Source organism: Musca domestica, unplaced genomic scaffold (genome assembly GCF_030504385.1).
Source record: "Musca domestica strain aabys unplaced genomic scaffold, Musca_domestica.polishedcontigs.V.1.1 4, whole genome shotgun sequence".
Lineage (NCBI taxonomy): Eukaryota > Metazoa > Arthropoda > Insecta > Diptera > Muscidae > Musca > Musca domestica.
Window position 1 is genome coordinate 13,812,094 of NW_026712328.1, and position 20,521 is coordinate 13,832,614.

Genomic DNA, 20,521 nt, shown 5'->3' on the forward strand with positions numbered 1-20,521 from the left:
CAACAACAATTTATACAGCATTAAATTCATATGAATAAAATTATATTAGAGAAGTGGTCGAGTGCCATTTAAATGAGTTAAAAACTGTGAATTTTTTCAATTACATATCTATTTGACAACAAACAGCTTTCAAATCCTTGTATGGAGAGAGCTGAGAGTCTCTATAGCCGCACTTCTACTTCTCATCTCAGCTAAAATTTAAATTTTAAATTTAAATGCTTAGATTTTGATGAAAAGAAAGATGATTTAATGAAAATACAAATGTAGGCCGACAAGAATGTTGAAATCTCTCTGGGAACAAAACCAATAAATTCGAAGACATCTCCGGAAGATACCAGTTCCTTCTTTTGGGGGATAACAGGGACAAGGACAATCTTCTCTCCTTACATATTAACTGTACTATGTCGAAGTTATTTTCACACATATACCTATTGGTTGGTATTGGTGTATAGTTGGTTCAGATTGATTTTAGAACACATGCTCGAGTTTAAGACCGCCTAGCTCTTTGGACGAAATTCGTTACAAGGCCTTTGGAGTCCGTTCGTCTGTATGAAGTTTACGATTTGGTCACAATTTGGCATAACTTATTATTTTTACCAAACATAAATCGCATTCGGAGATGAGCAATATCGGTCCGCTCTTTCCGTTACCTCCCCGACAAAAGAAAAAGAATTGGAACAAACATAACTCCCTTAAAAGTAGGAAGTCGATATCCGATTTTGTTTAAGTTTTCACATTCCATTATTATATTAACTTTGTCATTCCATTTGTAACATCCCTAAATATTCGTCGTAGACCCCATTAAGTATATACAGGGTGAGATGAAAAAACTGCAACCAATTTCAGACTGCTGTTATTTCCAAGCCACTCGTCCGACATCTGTTTAAATTATTCCAGTGAAAGCTCTTTATATTGTTTTCAATTTTGGTGAGAATTTTCATTTTGGTGAGAATTTTCCAGAAAAAAAGTTCTTCGTGATGGAATTTAAGCGTGATAGTGTGATTTCTTTATATTTGGCTAGAAAACCACATGTGGCTATCGTTAGAGCACTCCAGCATTTAAATGTGAATACATCTTTTGTGTCTCGTTACCGTAATACTGGTAGCGTAGCGTAGGAAGTGGACGGAAGAATACAGCAACATCAGCAGAAACGGTTCGAAAAGTAGAGAAGCCACCTGATCAAAACCCGCGCCGCAGTGGCCGAAAATTGGCTCGTGAGCTGAACATATCGCAATATTCCATTCGACAAATATTGAAAAATGAGATCGGGGTAAAGCCATTGAAATTCCAAAAAGTGCAAGAACTTACACCCAACCGAAAGATAATAGACTCAAAAGAGCTAAAGAGCTACTTCGCTTGGCCGAAAGTGGTGAACTGCCGAATTCGGTTTTTTCCGATGAGAAAGCATTCGTTGTCCAGCAGTTCGTAAACAAACCAAATGATCGTGTTTACTTGCCAAAGAGTTCAGCTGACAATGTGCACCTTCGGTTGGCCACCAGGAACTCAAGCGTCGGTCATGGTGATGGTGTGGGCCGCCAGAACAGCAGAGGGTCGCTCTCCGCTCGTATTAATCGACCGTGACATCAAAATAAATGCCGAATATTATCGAGAAAATATTCTGGAGGGTGTATTAAAGCCTTGAGCAAACAAACATTTTGACAAAATGAGGTTCCTCGCTTCATTTCCAGCGCACAATTCGTTAGACTATTGTGTCTGGAGTATTTTGGAAAGCAAAGTTGGCAGTAGAAGAAACCAAAGTGTCGATCACCTCAAGAAAACGCTTCGCCATGAATGGGCCAAAATGCTGCAGAGCAACATTCGGGCAGCGTGTGACGGTTTCATTGGCCGTTTGAAGGCCATAATTCGTGCCAAAGGTGACCAAATCAAACAAATCTAGACTTATTCTAAATTTTGATGCTACTTCCGACATATTTTGCTTTCATTCAATAAAATTTGTTGCAGTTTTTTGGTCTCACCTTGTATATGCATAATTTAGCCACATAGCGTGATTACAACGGGCATAAGGGCATTATTTAATCGATTTAGAAGAACGTTGCTAACAAAACTCTTTAGGAAATATTCTTTATTTAAGTTTTGTTTTTATATAATTTATATAGAGAGAACATTTTAATATCTCTGCTATCGATTTTTTTTAAAAGAAGGTCTTATTTAAAGCATCCAAAAGGGATATCATAAAACTCGGAGCAAAAGAAAATATTAATTGAAAAACTTGTGGAGAGGAAAAAAGATTATCCGTTAATGAAAGAAATAAATAATTTTAATTGTGTTCATTTCAATAAAAACAGTTTCCTATTCTTTTTTTAAGTATCCTTTGAAAATGCGGCAATTTAAGACCGCACCAATTTTCAATATATTTCACTTTAAATTCTTTGTCGCCTCTTCTCTCTTCTCAACCACCACGTTCCACACCTCATTGTGCAGACGTTTAAATTTCCCCAAAAGAATGTACAGCAAATTATCCCGTTTCCGCAACAGTAACGACCAATTTATTTTGTATTCTGTTACACCGCACTTTAAACTCTTTTGCCGGATACATGATGGAAGGTAATGAATACCCAACATTCCCGGGCATAGTCCAATTTGTGAATTACATAAAATTCCAATGAGATGTTCATGCCTTAACTTCCGAAAAACATTACATAATGGGTTAAAATAAGTTAAGACTCCCACATATCCGGGCAATAAACGAATAATGTCATCAGCGTCATGCACAGAGCCTGCCCAGCATTCGCACTGCATCGCACATCCTTGTAGGTAATTTACAACGAGATATTTATGTGAAATTAAAGGACAGGCAGACCAACATACACCGACTGACTGACTGACTGACTAAGTGACTGGCTTGCCCGCCTGCCAAGTGGACAGAAAGCATTTATAACACCTGACCGAAATGTCTACGGCTGCAGTGGGATGTAACAATTACCGCAATATTTGTTAAGGATACCATAAACTTTACCATGCGACTGACAGACCGACTGACACTCAGACATATGCAATTCGACCGAGACAAAAAGCCAACCAACCAATCCACCCACCAAACAAACAAACAAACACACAAACAGACAGATAGATAGAGAGACCTTCAGATGGCCCAAACTTTATAAAAACTTTGTTGAGCCACAGTAATTCTCAACACTTGCAAATACTGCTGCTGGCTGATCATGTGCCAGCAGAAGAACAACAAAGAAGAAGAAGAAGACGCTGCTGGATGATGTGACAATAACGTGTAAATTGAACGGCATGACAGACAAATGACATTGCAGCATGCTGGGTGGGCGGGCGAACACAGCAAAAACGAGAAGCAACTCGGAAGTGTGATGATAACAACGAACATGTTTCACCTACTCAGTCAGTGCGCACAGTCAGCCAGTCAGTCGATGTGTTCTTCAATGAAATGCATTGTTTTCCATTTTCATTTTTATGAATTAACTGACCTCTCAGTCATTTGGTCATGATTTCGTTTCATTCAAAACCAGATCAAGTTTGTTTCCAATTCAAGAAAGTCACACAACACTCAGCCAGCCCCCAACAATCACCAAAAAAAAAAAAATAAGCCATCGCAGAGAAATGTTAACAAAATAGGTACGATCAAAATAAACTAAATAAACTTGATTTGCCGTCACCTTTTTGTGGGTCTTTCTATTATTCGTTTCGCTGTTACTTTTTGTGATCGCTGCGACACGAAGAAATGAGGGAAGTAACAACAATAACAATAATAACAACAACAACAACAACAGCACAAAGGTAAACACTTTTTATTTTTATTTTCAATTTCAAGGTCATAATAAATTACAAATGCTAACATTTTGAGATACTCGCAGCGACAGCAGCAGCAACAACACCACTCCTCCCCGCATTGTCAAACAAACTGACTAACCAACTATCATCGAAAAAAAAATAGCCGAATTAGCAACAAAACATGTATGGGTACTCTCTTACACACATACAGAGAAGCACACTTTACCTCTAACACCGTCGATAGAAGTAACGTTTGCAAAAAAACCCCAACACAACAAAAGCTTGACTGAAACAAAATTTGGTGTAAAAACCTCGAATTGGGCAAAACAAAAAAATGAATAACAAGCTTGTAAGGTAATATGGCTAAAAGTTAAAAAAAAAAACAAAGGCGAAATCGGCAGCAGCAACAGAAACAGAAATAAAACCAAAATAAATGGTAGTTAACTAAACGACAATAGATACGAACAACAAACGAACGAACGAACGAACGAGGGAATGAAAACCCCCAATTCTGCTCTAACTTGACCCCATCACTGGAAGTAAACAACTTCCATGGAAACAAAACAAAACCGAATGCTCTCTAGCGCCACCACTCATAGCACCGAAAATTGGCCAAGCGGGAAAAAACCCAAAAGGGCATTTTTGTAACATTCAGAATGGCATCAATAGAACGGCGAGCGGAAATAGCCAACGAGAAACAAAAAAAAACAGCAACACCGATTTATGCAAAATCTCATCATGTTTACAATCTGTAATGTCTGTCCGTGCCGTGTTACAGTTATGACTCCATTGAAGAGCTATTCATGCTGTTGTATTTGGGTCCACATCAACATCCATTCGAATCGGATTAGAAAGTGTTTGAATGTGTCGGGTGTTTTGATTTGTCTGTTGTAAATGCCAACGCCAGAGCGAGATCGTTTGCCCTTTACCTTACTGACACACATTTTATGCAAAACATTAACAACACCTTTGAGACGAAGGCCAATCAAAGTCGAATGTTTGGCACATTACAATTTTACGCACATCTTTATTGGGGGCATTTGGAGGTTGTTACAAGTTTTTGACGCAGTAGACAGATAGCATATTAGCTATGGTGTGGCATTGCGATTGGTTGTTGGGAGTTTGATTACCTACAGCCCTACAGCAGGACTTGTAATTGGGTATCTTCATTTTGTCTTTTCGTTTGTAACAATTGCAGATTTTCTTATGGAGCCAGAAGAAAATTTGGGACCATATGGACCGAATAATTCATTATAAGGTAAAAACTAGGCTGGAAAGGTTGTGAGTTCAATAACACTGTACAACACAAAAAATAATTACCGAAAAAGTCGAGCAGATTATGAAAGTAGAGCTAACAAGTAAAAAATCAGCTAAGTTCGGCCGGGCCGAACTTTTAAGGCCCTGAACCACTTGGGAGGAACATGCTAAATGTTAAGAAAATTTCGTCGAAAAATACCGTTAAATGAAAACCCTTATATGATGGCTCTACGAAGACGAGAACCTGCATACGAGTTTTTTTCATAGGCCGTAGTACCCATTGGGACCTTAAAATATGAAATTTAAGCAATTCCGTTAATTAAGGTCGCTAATACCATAAAAATACCGAATTTTGTGAGGTACCGTTCGTTTTATAGGAGCTATACGAAAGCGTGGACATATTTTGAAATATGTTTCGTAACATTTAATGTAGAGCAGTGAACATTCGTAGAGAACTTATTAATGGTGTTAAAAGTGGGCCGTACCGACACAGTTTTTGCTTTAGTCCCTATATTAGGGCAAACCCATAAATATGTTATGATATGCCACGTTTACACCGAACTGAATACTCCCTTAGAAAGTTATCGTGCGCACCATCCGGTCACAGAGCTCTAATTTGCTTGTGTTTACTCGCGAGTGAAATTTGCTCGTGTACAAAATTCATGAAGAGGAAAACAGGTGAAGCAAGGCATTGTTGGATTTTGTGTACAAAAACAACAAATTCAACAACGAAATAACGAACGATAGAGCATGTTAGATTTTTCGGAAGGTATCTTAGCAATTAAAACACCATTACGTTCACACGAACCACAATATTTGTAAACTTCACCATGGAACACAAATCGCCACCGCTATATGGGGCTTATATTAAAATGTGAGCCAATATGAAAATGCTGAGTTACTTCAATTCTAAAAAAAAGCTAAAGTCTTCAAAATAACGAATCTCAGTAGGTATTGCTACCGGCGGCTTCAGGATATAACAAATAAAATATCTTCACTAACCATTACATGAAAAAACGAGCCATATATCATGAACTGAAAAACAACAAATATCTTAGTTAACAAAGTGCGTTACAACCTTTATTGAAATGCGAAAGTAGAGCACTGCGGCGGTAATGCATTTTTGGTTCGTTCAATTTTATTAAGTCAATCATAGGATATTCCAAAACATTTTGAATTTGTTAGTATATTCTAATTTATTTCAACTGAAAACTGAGCTACTCCTAGTAAACATTTCCTACTAATTTTAGGAGAGGAAACAACAGGCAAAATAAAACAAGTAAAAAAGCTGTAAGTTTGGCCGGGACGAACTTTGAATACCCTCCACCATTTGGTACAAATTTGGCAATTTTCAAACAAATAAAATCCTAAATAAAAATAAAAATTCTGTAAAAATCTTAAAAATACCGAATGTAGCCGTATATTAGGTCTATACCACGACGTGGACCTGCATAGGTAACTTTTGTCATAAGCTATTACGATATTCAAATGCGAAACTTGAAAAAAAAAATCTGTTTATAATGTAGCTAAAATCATCAAAACACAGAATATAAGTAGGTACCATTGGGGTTATAAAACGTGAACCTGCACAGACAATATTCTGTCATAGGCTGTAGTATTCATTACAAACTTCAAATACCAAATTTGTAATAGTTCCGCCAAATAATGTCGCTAAAATCATCAAAATACCGAATATCGGAAGGTACCGTTATATGGGGGCTATACGAAGACGTGGACCTACATGGCTCATTTTCAATACCAAAAGTCCTGCAGACATAATACACATTTAAGTAAATGTTTATCAACTTTCTTCATTTTGTTCGGAAGCTAGAGTGATTTCCCCAGAGGGACGGACATTGCTAAATCGTTAAGGAATTTTATGCAGATCAAGAATATATATACTTTGTGGGGTCTAAAATGTATATTTCGAGGTGTTACAAACGGAATGACAAACTTAATACACCCTCCACACTATGGTGGGGGGTATAAAAATAAATAAAATAATTTAATTATTGACCTCAATTTTCAATCAGCTGACAATACCAAATAATTCTTACTGAGAAATTGTTTGTAAACTCTTCGTATTTCAGTTTTAAGAATTACTCTCTTCACTCTCTCGCATTTACTCATAATTTGTACAAATTATTGCTTTATTACCTAATAATACCTAATAATATTTAATTTAGAAACCATTTAATAGTTGGTAATGATAATTTAAGATTACTGTTAAAGTCAAAAAATATGCTAGTTTCGATTCACATTAATTGAAATCGTGTCCAATAGAATGTTCATAAATATGCATACATTATGGAAAATTTAGAGATATCATTTATAACCCACAGTGTTTTCTATCGACAACAGCTCATAGAGAACCTAAGCATCTCCTACAAGGCAAATTCAATAGTTTTTTTTTTCAAAATTCTTCATTTCCATTTAATACACAGTGCCCAATGTAGGGCATTTATGAAACAACTTTTAAACGACTTTACAAAATATGTAAATGTGTACCTTGTATAACAAAAAACACTAGCGAGTTAATAGATGCGTTCGTTGTAGCTGAAATCAGTCGAAACTCACAAAACTAAATTCAGACCTTAAAATTTACAAACAGTGAGGTGTCTTGTGCGCGTGTGTGTGTGTCTGAGTCGGTGCTTGGACGCGGTTTCGCACAAAACAAAACCCAGCGAAATGTAAATTTGTTTTTAGCTATTTTAGCACAAAAGACCTTCACTGGGTACGAAACAGATTTTAAAGTTATTCGCACTCACACATTAACACCACGCGGTATTAACTGTTGTGCGGTCGGTGTTGTGCTGTTGTTGTTGCTGTTGCTGTGCCAAATCCAAATCCAGTTACAAATGCTAAATGATTATTCACAGTCAGTGGACGCCGGGGTTTTTTGCCAGTCCGTCGTAGCCGCTGTCAGTCGGCACTGTGAATTGACTGGCTTACAAGACGCGACTTCATAATTTGTTGTTGGGAACCGAATTTCACTTTCATCTAAACCTCCGGGCTCGGCCAATGCCCAACAACGGCAGCAGCAACAACAACAATACGATATGTGTTAAATGGATGAATCTGATGTAATACGGGTGGGTTTATGCCTGCGTTTGTTTGTTGTAGCACACATACTCATTTACATATACAGTTCAGTAAGTCATTAGAAGAACCGCTCAGCAGGCGACCCCAAACTGTTTTTGTTACACTGGCCCCCATTTCAAAACAATAAAAATCCATAGCAGAAATGGATATTCAATAAGCTGAAGTAAAGTAGATTAGCGAATATAAATAAAATAACGAAGGTCATGGAATTGTGTGTTAATGACGACTATAGGCGGATGTATGTATGTGTACATAAGTTCGGTTAGTTGGAATGAATAACAATCTGACACCCTTTAGTCATTTTACAAGTATTAGATATAACATTTAAAGCTTAAACTATTTTGAAATGTTTAAAAAATAAATATTGAGCAATTTAGTTTTAAACATCGATTCTGTTGATCTAAGTTTGAATAAATTATTTTTTAGACATGTTTAAAGTCGTTATTAAATAGAATTTTTCGCTATACTTCAATAAACTTTTTTCGATTTTTCTCAATTTTGTAGGATTGTAAGACAATTGTGGAAAACTCGACTGTGACATCGGGTATTTTCCGATTTACACAGATAGATACATTCAATCAGTAAAGAAACTACGGTTCCGACTAAAAATATATTCAGTAAATTTAACCAATTAATATCAAAGCGAAATACCACTCCCCAGTTTATCTGAAGTAGTTATATAAGGGTGCTACATATAAATCTAAACCTATTTTGACCAAATTTTGGAGAGGTTTCTTGCCCCTGTGGGGGGGATATTAGAATTTTGATTTGAACCAGAATTTTGTAACGACTCGAAATTTTGATCCTATATGAACTATTTAGTATATAAATCATCATATCTCAGCGAGCCTAGTTGGTCAAGATAGTGTGTCCGTCTTTTTATCCCTGTTAAAGAGCAAATACGCTACAGATCACAATAACGGCCTGATTCTCAGTAACTCGGCCTTATTTTTACTAAGCTATGGCGTTGTTTCCTAAACCAGGATAAATACTTCTTCAAAATAAAAAATGTCTTTATCTTTTTGGCAACACTGGTTTAAAGCGCTCAAACTTCTTCTTCTGTCAAGCTTCTTCATTTTGGTCTATTATTTAACCATGAATCGTCTTACAAACGAACAACTCTTGCAAGTCATTGAACTTATCAAAATGTAAGAAAGTTTATCCCGCTTCTTCCATTATTGGACAAAGCTCATTTTTGATTGGATGCGAAATCAAGAGAATTGTCGATTTTATAGTGAAATTCATCCGATAGGAGCAGAAAAGCTCCCAATGCTTCGGAGAGTATTTATTTAAAGATGCTGCGAATAGTAACGTAACTGTGAATGGTAAGCGCTAAAGTGGGATAATATCCAACTTGTTTTGCTCAAGATGCAAGAGCATGACTTCTATGGCATTCGATTGCAAGAAGACGGTGCCGCATGTCACACAGCACGCGTTACATTGGACTTATTGCGGGGTGAGAAGCGAGATAGGTGAATATTTTATTTTAACGTTCAAGACCGACGGGAAACGAGATAGACCCATAGTTCCCTTTATCCTGTCCATATATTTTTGTATAAAAAGTAGAGACCGCATTCATTTTTTGATTGAGATGAAATTTTCCACAAATCATTTGATTGACCCAGGGACAGCAAGGTTTAGTCCTGAAGTATGTCTGACGATTTTTGTGAATAACGGCTCAGATTTAGATATAGCCCCCAACTATATTTTCACCCGATTTCCATTTTATTGTGCACCATATGTGTAATATTCGCCCAAATAGAATGATTTTCTACACATCCGATCGAATTTATCCCAGAAGCAAGTATTTAAAATTTTGTAAAAATCGGTTGAGATATAGCCACAGCTCTCATATATATGATTCATCCTATTCGTAATATGCACTTTATAACAATTACATTTGGTGCCAGATATTAGATACAGCTCAGAAATATCTCTGCCAAATTGTATCGAAATCGGTTCAGATTAGGATGTATCTCCCTATTTATCCGATTTGACGTTTATTGTACACTTCAGCCAAAAAGGTGTATCAAATTTGATGAATATCGGCTCAGATATAGCTATAGCTCCCATATACATATTTCATCTGATTTTGTGTTCCCCACATTCCATATTACGAAACTCCAAAAAAATTATATATGGTACTAAATATCAGATACAGCTCAGAAATATCTCTGCTAAATTTGATCGTTTTCGGTTCAGATTATGGATATATTTGTTCGCTCCATAACAGGGATTTCCCGTACGAGATATTGGGTACATCCTGAAAATAACTTTTCCAAGTTTTGTCGAGATCGGTTCAAATTTGGATATGTCTACCACATATATTTCCCATCTAGTTTGATGTAAATATTACATCGAGGACGCCACTTTTGATGAAATAAAGTAGTTTCATTCGGTTTTATATATAACTATTCTGAAAGTCATAACATGCACTCCATAGCAATGATATTTACATAAATACTACATGAATTTACCTCAGCCTAGTTTAGTGGAAATCGATTAACATATAGCTGTTATAGGTTAGTTTAAATGTATTTCAAGTTTCCAATATGAACGTTTTTTGTTACACGTGACCCCACTACTTTTTTTAAAAACTATCCTACAACTAAAGTCCTAAAGTCGGGCGGGGCCGATTTTATGATACCCTACACCACTTTGCTAATTTAGTTGAGCTCCACATAACAATTAAAAGTTGTTATGGAAGAATTCAATCATACAAGCTATATGCCGAAACATTTTTATCTTTTAAATTTGGGCTTGTATTGCCCATTTGGTGCACAATTTATTTGAAATCAGATAAAGATATATATGGGAGTTATATCCAAATCTGAACCGATCTCGATAAAATTTGGCAAAAATATTTCTGAGCTGTATTTGATATATTTCCCTGAATATCGTTGTTACGGAGTGCATATAACGGCTATGGGTAACAAATACAACAAATCGGATGAACAATATATATGGGAGCTATAGCTATATCTGAACCGATCTTCACCAAATTTGTCATACTACCTTTTAGACTCAATTCGGTCGTATGTGCCAAATTCCATCTCATTTGGGCAAATATTAGACGTTTGGTGCACTATAAAATGTTAATCGGACGAAGTTATATATGGGAGCTATATCCAAATCTGAACCGATCTCGATAAAATTTAGCAAAGTTATTTCTGAGCTGCATTTGATATATTTCCCCAAATATTGTTGTTACAGAGTGCATATTACGGCTGCGGAGGACAAAAATAACAAATCGGATGAACAATATATATGGGAGCTATAGCTATATCTGAACCGATTTCGATCAAATTTGGCATACTTATTTTCAAGCCTAAATTGGTTGTATATGCAAAATTCCATACTATTCGGGCTGACATTACATGTTTGGTGCACAATAAAAGGCAAATCGTACGAAGATATATATGGGAGCTATATCTAATTTTTTACCGATTATCTCCAATTTCAATAGGGTTCGTCCTTGGGCCAAACAAATGTTGTTTGGAAAATTTCATCTCAATCGGATAATAAATGCGACCTGCATTTTGTTCACAGGAATATATGGACAGACGGACTGACATGCATAAATCAACTCAGAAAGTGGAACTATAGGTCTATCTCGTTTCCTTTTGCCTGTTACAAACAAATGCACAAAGACATAATACCCTGACCACCTTGTGGTGTAGGGTATAAAAAGACAAGAATTCGAAGTTGGCATGTTCGGATAGTCCCTTTACTTTAAGCTGGCCATAGACGAACGATTTGTTGGTGTGATTTGCAAATTTATTGCTGCGATTTATTGCATATCGTTTCTCCACACACGCTCGAACAAATCATAATTCGGCCGACGTTGAAGAGTAAGCATATGCTACGAAGCGGATGATGTTCATTTTGTGTTTGAACTTCGGTTTGTGCTTCTGTTTGAATTTTGTGGCAGAAAATTTTTTATTTAACAATTGGTTTTTTCTGTTGATAGGAAACTTAAAAAAACATGTGCGACGATGCAGTGGCTGATGCAGCTGCGCTTTTAATTATATATACATGTTTCGACATGGAAAATAAAAAACAAGAAAAGAAAAAAATCGAAAAAAAAAAGAAAAAGAAAATGGAGTGAAGAGTGGCTGCTCGAAAGAAAAAAGCATTCCCATGTAGCAACGCTCAAAAATATGGAAATGCTTACTCCAAGGGATTATAAAAATTTTCCATTTTGTTACGAGTTTTTCCCATGATTTTTGTTTTTCTAATTTGTCTTTATATTTTTCACTTTTTGTTTGCCAAATGGCATTTTCATTTTTTAACACATCAAAAAATTCTATCATAAAGTCTTTGCTTGCCATTTTTTGTGTGCACTACATGACCTTTCGTTACAATGGTTGAAGAGCAACTGAAATGGCAAAATGGCTTAAAATTTGCGCAGTAGCCCACACACGTATGATTTGTTCGCAAACTACCCCACAGACGTAAAAACGCGTCCACAAACCCAACAAATTGCTCGAATTTATCGTTCGTCTATGGCCAGCTTTACCCATTGCTCATATGGGATCAATGGTAACTCTTCAATCTTTATTCGTAAGTGTAAGTGTTTCATTAACAAAAAGCAGCTCTGAGCAAATTTTGGTCATTTCGACTACTAGTATTTTGTCTATTCTCTATTTTGACTCGACTAATACGAAATGTGATGAATCACTTATTTAAACATGTAAACATTTTCTTAATAAGTGTAAAAGTCTACTCAATGGGTGACTCGTGTAATATTTCGGAAAATTGACGGGAAAAGGTAATTGTAGCCTATTGTCTGTCAGTTCAAATTTTGTTTACCTATACTTTACACACATTTCTATTTTCAGAATGAAAGTAAATCTGGATTAGATTCACTTTTTGATAAAATCATTACTATAAAACAGATAGAACTTTGAAGATTTAACCTCAGTTAAACAACGCAATAAATTTGAACCTTTCCCATCACAAATAGGGCTCAACGTTTCTTTTCCTATCAACATTATTTTTCTCTCTGTCGCTCTATATTATTTTTAATTACATTAGGACTGCTCAACATGACGACTTCTCCTCATCAGTTTATTAGCTATTTTAATTATCAACGATTCAGTGTTAACGTATTAATGATGAATACTTCTTTTCAATAATTTATTTCAATAATAATTGTGGAAAACATTCATTTTTGGGTTTTTTTATTTGATCTCTTTGCTAGCACAGGTCTGTTTCAAAAACTTTTTGTTCTCGCATAGTTTGATCGAACAATATCATGATGCAAACAATGTTTGATAATTATTTGAACAAACAAAATGTGTCAAATAAATGTTGGATTTTGTTAAACAAATTTGAGTTAAATATTTGTCCAATGTGGAATGCACATCTCTTACACTGAATCTCTTGGGATCCCCAGTCAAGTTTGACTTTCTAGCCGAGAGGAAACTTCACTCATCTCAATGCTTTTTCAAAATCACCAACCTATACAAAAACAAAATTTACACAATTCAATTTCCTTCTTGAAAATATTGAGTGTAACCGTTATTTCATCTCAAAGGTATCGATAAAAATAATCAAGTATTGACCACCAATAAATAACTTTAAATCGAACTGTGAGTTGCAGCAAGTACTGTTCACTTGCATGGCATATGCATTGATGCAGCTGTGTACGTCTGTATGTGTGTCTATTTCTACCTCATACAACTTACCACACATTCTACAAGTATAAATCGGAATTGTATAAATCTTTTCAAGTTTGCATAGGAACGTAGGAACATTCTGATACCCGGTCGGTAACTGCGCACGCGTCCAGTTTTTACAGTTTTTAATGGCATTTTACTGCTAACTTCTGCTAGTTACGCTATGCACTTTGTTTGTTATCGCTTCATTCATTCTGTTGCAACTAGACGAAGAACAACGAGAGCAACAACAACAAGACACCATCTATCTGTATGGTTATTGACAAAGGTACTCCTATAACGGCCCAGCTAGTTTTGCTCTGCTCTAATCGCCAAAAAGATGGAATGAAACAAAAGGAACAACAACACAAAAATTAACCAGCGAAAAGAAAGAAATACGGAACAACGTGCAACAACCTGTTGTTGTTGCTGCTCCAGCTAAAGGTTGCTGTTTCGTTTTTTTTTTTTTTGTTTGTTTTCCTATTTAGTTCTGAGTGCGGTAATGCTTACACGAGCGTGGCAAGGTACCTTTCTTCGCTTTGATAAATTGCTGCAGTTGCATTGGCCAGAGCAGAAGCGAGAACAGTTCCAGCAACAGTAGATACAGAGCTGCAGTTGGGAAAACCTTTTCACTAAATTCGTATTTACAAAGGAGGCTGCAGCCAAAGCCGAGACTATGGCACGAATAACGCGATTGCTGCACTTGATGCTCCGTTTTTGGGGTTTCTTGTTTGGTTGGTTGGTTGGCTGGTGAGTGCCACCAGCTAGCATTGCAGCGCCTGCAAACCAGTTGTTGTGTGTGCAATCAAATGTCTACATTATCCATCTAACTGTTCTTTGTTTTTTGGTGAGTGTTTGGCTCCAGTTGTTTCATGGAGCTGCTGCTGCAGCAAGTGAGCAACAGAGCAACGCCGGTGCCATGTCTGCCTACAACAAATACAACCGCAAGACAATATCGTTAGGAAATTCTTAAATAGCAAGTGTTTCACGTTTTTCGTTTGTCCATGGAAGTGTACAGGCGGTAGGTCGCGCTGTAAGGCAGGCAGACAGGCAGGTCCATGTCCCTCCGTCCTGTATTTTTGTCGCTAGTGTATCGTGGGTCTGTCTATGTAAGCATGTTTGCACCAATGTATGCTCTGTGGCTTCAGTGTTTGTTTTAGGCAAACGTTTTTTTTTTTTTTTGTTGTTCTTGTTGTATATTTATTAGTTTAATTCATATGAAAACCTAAGTACAACAAAGAGCAACAATAAAAACAATGTCTGATTTTGTGCAGCCTTCGGTTTTTTGTTCATTTTAAGATGTGTCTTTATTTTTTGGAACGAGTATATTTGCCGTACGGATTTTGTTTTTTTGGATTCTGGTGTTTTTGTGGCACAGCCACAACCAATACAGCAGCATGATTAGCAGATAAGTGCGGATCCTAACAGCACCAAGTCACAAAATAATGGAGTGTAATACACCAAACTTCGAGGCAGAATCTTTGTAAGCTTCACCTTGGAGATAGACCAACATTTACAAGATTTGAGGTACTCTTGAGATATATGACATTAAAGCAGAAAATAGTACTATAATATAAGGTCGACATCAAGAAGCTTAAATGTAGTGGACCTCTGTAAATTACTTTCAAAATGTTGACCTATCTCTGAAATTTTTCATAATTAGGTATTTTGACCCCTGAGGTCTCAAATTACATAATTATAACTAATTCGGTTAGAAAGGTTGGCAGATTTTGCAAGAGTTTAAAGGAAAGTCTAAAAACCTAAATTTTAAATATCTCAAATGGAGGGCTACAGATATACCGAATTTGATAAATCGCATAGATATACCGAAATTTCGAAACGCTGACGAACTGGCAGGATACCGTTCCATCATAAGTAGGAAAACTATCGGTTGCTCGATAAAACTACCACTGTGCCACTTCGTTCAACTGATTCAAAAACATTACTTTCGGAAAATGGAAATCAGAACTAAATCTAGCGGTGGACATTATGACCCGGCACTCCATGGTCCAACGTCCAAATAAAGATATGACGACTCTGACACCTGTGAACTGTTCGAAGGCAAGAAGGAACAGAAATAATTGACGACTTACTAGGCCATTTTGATGCATTGCAAAATAAGACATATTCACGTCCTGAACTCCTTCTCCCACGCAGATCCATTGTAAAACAGCTTAACGGTATACTTTTTGAAATGATATGCACAAATCCAAGTTGAGAAGACAATGGGCGTTTGTTTGAGAGTCCCTAGTTCACAGCTGGATACATTATACAGAAATTTGAAATTCCTTCCCTTTAAGCTTTGTTTTCATTCTAATTCCAGTTCATAGTTATTTCTTTTCTCACCCATTTTACATATGTTATATAATTGCCCAGCTTAATACTGTATGCTGTAATACACTGGTGTTTGTTTGTGTGTGTGTGTTTCAGTACCATTTCTAGAATATCCGGACGGATGAAAACATGGATAATTGTAGATGTTTGCTATTTGGAGTGTTGGTTCATAACACATACATATATACAAATATACTTGTGTGTGTTTGTGTGCATATGTTTGGTATGTTGTCCCTGTTGTCTTATTGATTATGTTTACCTGCCTCTAGATAAATAGTAATACCACACATAGAAAGATACCAAAAAAAAAAAAGAACAACAAACAAACACACAGAGTCAGATATACAGGTCCGCCAAAACAGAAACCGTACGTGCACCAAACAAATAAATTGTTGTCCTAAAAACGAGTAACCACCATGCAGTCAGCCAGCCATCCAACTAACCACCGTTGGCCAGTTGGTGGCCTGGCTAGGTTTGGTCTCTTCAGGTCTGGTGATCAGTTCGCTAGCTGGTTATTTGGTCGAATAGTTGGTTTGCCTTTTAGGGGCAATTGGTAATTTAACGATTTTTCCAATTCATTGTAGGTATCTATCTAAATACGCCAATACACAAACACACACTAACTCACATACTCACAGCATGGCAAGCGATGTTAGGACAAAAGTAAGCGCATTACGTTTTAACTGTTTTTGGATCGTTTCGAGCATTCTGATTCCGGCCATGACTGTCTTCAGATTCGAGATGTTGTTTTGCAGTGCCTTGCGAGGAACTTAATGCCCTTGTCCATCTGCTTCGTCTTCGCTCAGTCGAACAAGTACCATGTTCGACAAGAGCAAATATGGCAATGTGGCATTCCAAGAACAAACAAACAACAACAACAACATATTTATCCATTGTGACAACAAAACAACAACGAGGAATAATAATATTTTGTTCATAAATATTGATCTTTGGATTCGGCAGGTGATGTAATTTGCCTAATGTATTGGGATTTAGATTTTATTGCTATTATATTGATATGAAGTTTCAAAGGAAGAAAAACTTAAATTTTTAAATCAAAAATAATGAAATTCTTCTAAATCAAAAACTACTCAAAAAAATCTCTGAAACATGTATCAATGATTCGAACTAAAAAAGCAGACGTTGACAATGGATTGCGTTTCCTTTAAAAGAAAAATGAATCCCATTTGACAGGTGTTGAATATTGCCTTATAAAATCATAAAGATGCAACTGATTTAAATGTTATGGGCTCTGCAAAACAAGCCATAATCTTTTTACAAATTTGTTGAGTCCATATTTCTTCTGATATGTACATTGATCCTATAGCTTGCCCATAATAAAATATGAGATTGGCTGGGTGGAATATTTAAAATCCTTCAAAAATCTCTTTCAGCTCTAAATATAGAATATACAATTACAACAGATAGCGGGTATCCCAGTCTATACTCCAAAATGTACTGAATCATCGTTCACATGGATTGAAATTGGTGGTAAAAAGTAGATGGCCTCCCGAAGGACTCTTTTTAAATAGGCCTTGGGCAAGAATATAGCTTTACAAGCTTAAAGATGTGCTCAATAGCGAAATTGTTTTGGAACAAGAATATTATTGATGAATAAAAAAGTAAATTACCTTTTTTTTGGAAACTTTTAAAGATGCTGGCCTACACTTGGCGGTTATTGATAGCATATGGCCTTGTATATCTTTTCAATTCTGTCCCCGATTGCAATTGGGATCAATTCGAACATGGATGAATCAATTATAATATTATTATATTTAAAAGAGATTATAATCCATTGATAATACGTACCCATACATTTACATTCCCTCGCGGGCTCTCTATTCAAATGTTTTTGATTCTTTTCGCAATAATGCAGACTCCCTCCTGCAAGGACTTCCTTCGTAAGTGGAAGATGGTTGACATCTTACATGGTTAATGTATGTGTGCGGTTTTTATTCCTTGTTCCAATTATGTGATGTTGAGATTTTCATTGTTAGGCCTTAAATCAAGTGAATGAAATCGAGTACACTGATCAGATTTTAGTTTTGTTTTGCAAATAATTATACAGGAGAACTAAAAACAATATTATGACAAGTTATTTATGACAAGAGAAAGAATGAAAATAAATTGAAAGGTTTTTCAAAGGCTAGGTTTTATGCTATAATTATTACAGTTAGCAGCGAACCCCAGGTAATACTATTGCCAAGTTCGTTATGATGTTTTACGATTTAATTCCACTTCATGATATACGGTAGTTATACGCTTTTCTATACCCTCCACCATACATAGTATGGAGGGTATATTAAGTTCGTCATTCCGTTTGTAACTCATCGAAATAATCATTTTAGACCCAACAAAGTATATATATTCTTGGTCAGCGTAAAATTCTAAGACGATTTAGTCCTGTCCTGTCCGTCTGTTGTAATAACGCTACAGTCGAAACAAATTAAGATAGAAAGCTAAAATTTTGCTCAGATCTCTCTTTTGTCTACAGGCAGGTCCAGTTCGAAGATGGGCTATATCGGTCCACGATATCGTAGAGCCCCCATATAACGGTACCCCCCGATATCCGGTATTTTGACGATTTTAGCCACATTTTCTAATGGAATTGTATAACAATCAACACAAGGAGTTCCTTGTGAGTACTTTATCCCTTGGCGGAGAATTTTCTAGATAGGTCTACGATATCGTATAGCCCCCATATAACGTTATTTTGATGGTTTTCGTCATATTTTTCAACGGAATTGTCTGAAATTCTATACAAGGAGTTCTTTGTGAGCACTTTACCCCTTGAAAGAGAATTATCTATATAGGTTCACAATATCATATATCCCCCATATAAAGGCACCTTCCGATATTCGGTATTTTGACGATTTTAGCCACATTTTTCAATGGAATTGTCTGAAATTCTACACAAGGAATTTGTGAATACTTTACCCCCAGACATAGATTTGTCTATATAGGTCCACAATATCGTATATCCCCACAATATATCGGTACCTTCCGATATTAAGATTTAAACAGAATTTTTAAGGGATTTTATTTTTTCATAAATTTTCTAATTCGTTCCAAATGGTGGATGGTATTCACAGGCCGATCTTTTAATATTCTCCACCAGTTGGAAGGAACTTGAAAAATGTAAAAAAAAAAACGTTACAAATTCCGAATATTAGGTGTTACTACTTTGTTGGGCTATATAAATACGTGGTCTTCACAGCCAATTATCTGTCTATTACGAACTCCAAATACGAAGTTTGAGATAATTCTGTCGAAAAATCTATATAAAATTCTTAAAATACCAGGAGGTGCAATTATTTGGGGGCTATGTAAAAATGTGGATCCGTATGAGCAATCTTCTGTCATAGTAGTATTTATTACTAACTTTAAATACCAAATTTGCAAGAAATTTCGTACATGTTAGGAACAGAAACTGCTAATTTACATCGAGCTCGAGTTAAAATTGTGAATAGATCAACCAAAACACCTTAATTCTGGCGGTACAGTTGTCTGGGGCTATACCAAAACCAACTTGGTCCATTTTGAATACCAAAGGTCCTGCCGACATAAGATACAGCTGAGCTAATTTTTATCAACCTACTTCATTTTGTTCGGAAGCTAGAGTGATTTTCACGGGTAGACATCGACAATGAAATTTATGCTGAACAAGAATATATATACCATGTGGTTTCCAAAATGCATATTTCGAAGTGTTACAAACGGAATGACAAACTGAATATACCGTCCATACTGTGGTGGAGGGTATAAAGAATGGCAGTCTGTGTTTCCAGTATGTGGGAAAGATCCTTGCATACAACTAAGTTTTGGTATAAACCCCAAATAAATTGTTCCAAATCATTCACCAGGGTGGCCAAGTGTCGCATCCGGAATCTAACTTATTTAAGAATATATTAAAACTACTCAATGGCCTCTTTTGAACACAACGGTAATTAAATAGCTCTTAATATAACCGTTTTACATGAAAACCCGGACTGGGCCACTCTTTTTGCAAAATTGCACATTTGCATAACAACCAGCTGGGTTGGCTCCTGGGTTCTATTTTTGGCTGCTTTAACTCAGTCTTTTTTTTGGCCGCATAGAAAATCAAACGCTTCTTTTTTTTTTTGTGTTCAAGTTTTTGCCTCTTTTTGGCATGTGCCCGAAAACATTTTCAAAATCAAGTTCTTGCTTTTATTGGCTTTTGGTAAAATAATTTTATTACCAAACTTGCCAACAACATACACAACTCGAATATAATCTGATATTGTTGTTGCTGTTGTTGGTGTTGTAGTTGCTGTTATTCTATTGGATGCTTAGTTCGATATGTAAAAGCAAATGTTTCAATTGTGCGCGTGTTGTTGCCCAGAACTAGCTGGCCAGTGCAAAAGCTGTTAAATATGTATGCATGTATG

General features: G+C 36.1%; 1 protein-coding gene and 1 long non-coding RNA gene across 8 annotated transcripts in view; both read left to right on the forward strand.

Moving 5' to 3' along the window:
- LOC101897473 (sex determination protein fruitless) overlaps window positions 1-20,521 on the forward strand; it is a 617,438-nt gene that overhangs the window by 415,910 nt on the left and 181,007 nt on the right. The window lies entirely within an intron of this gene.
- Window positions 11,851-12,194, forward strand: LOC131804193 (uncharacterized). The gene is made up of 2 exons (XR_009342943.1): window positions 11,851-12,019; window positions 12,089-12,194. It is a non-coding gene; the product is annotated as an uncharacterized LOC131804193 (long non-coding RNA).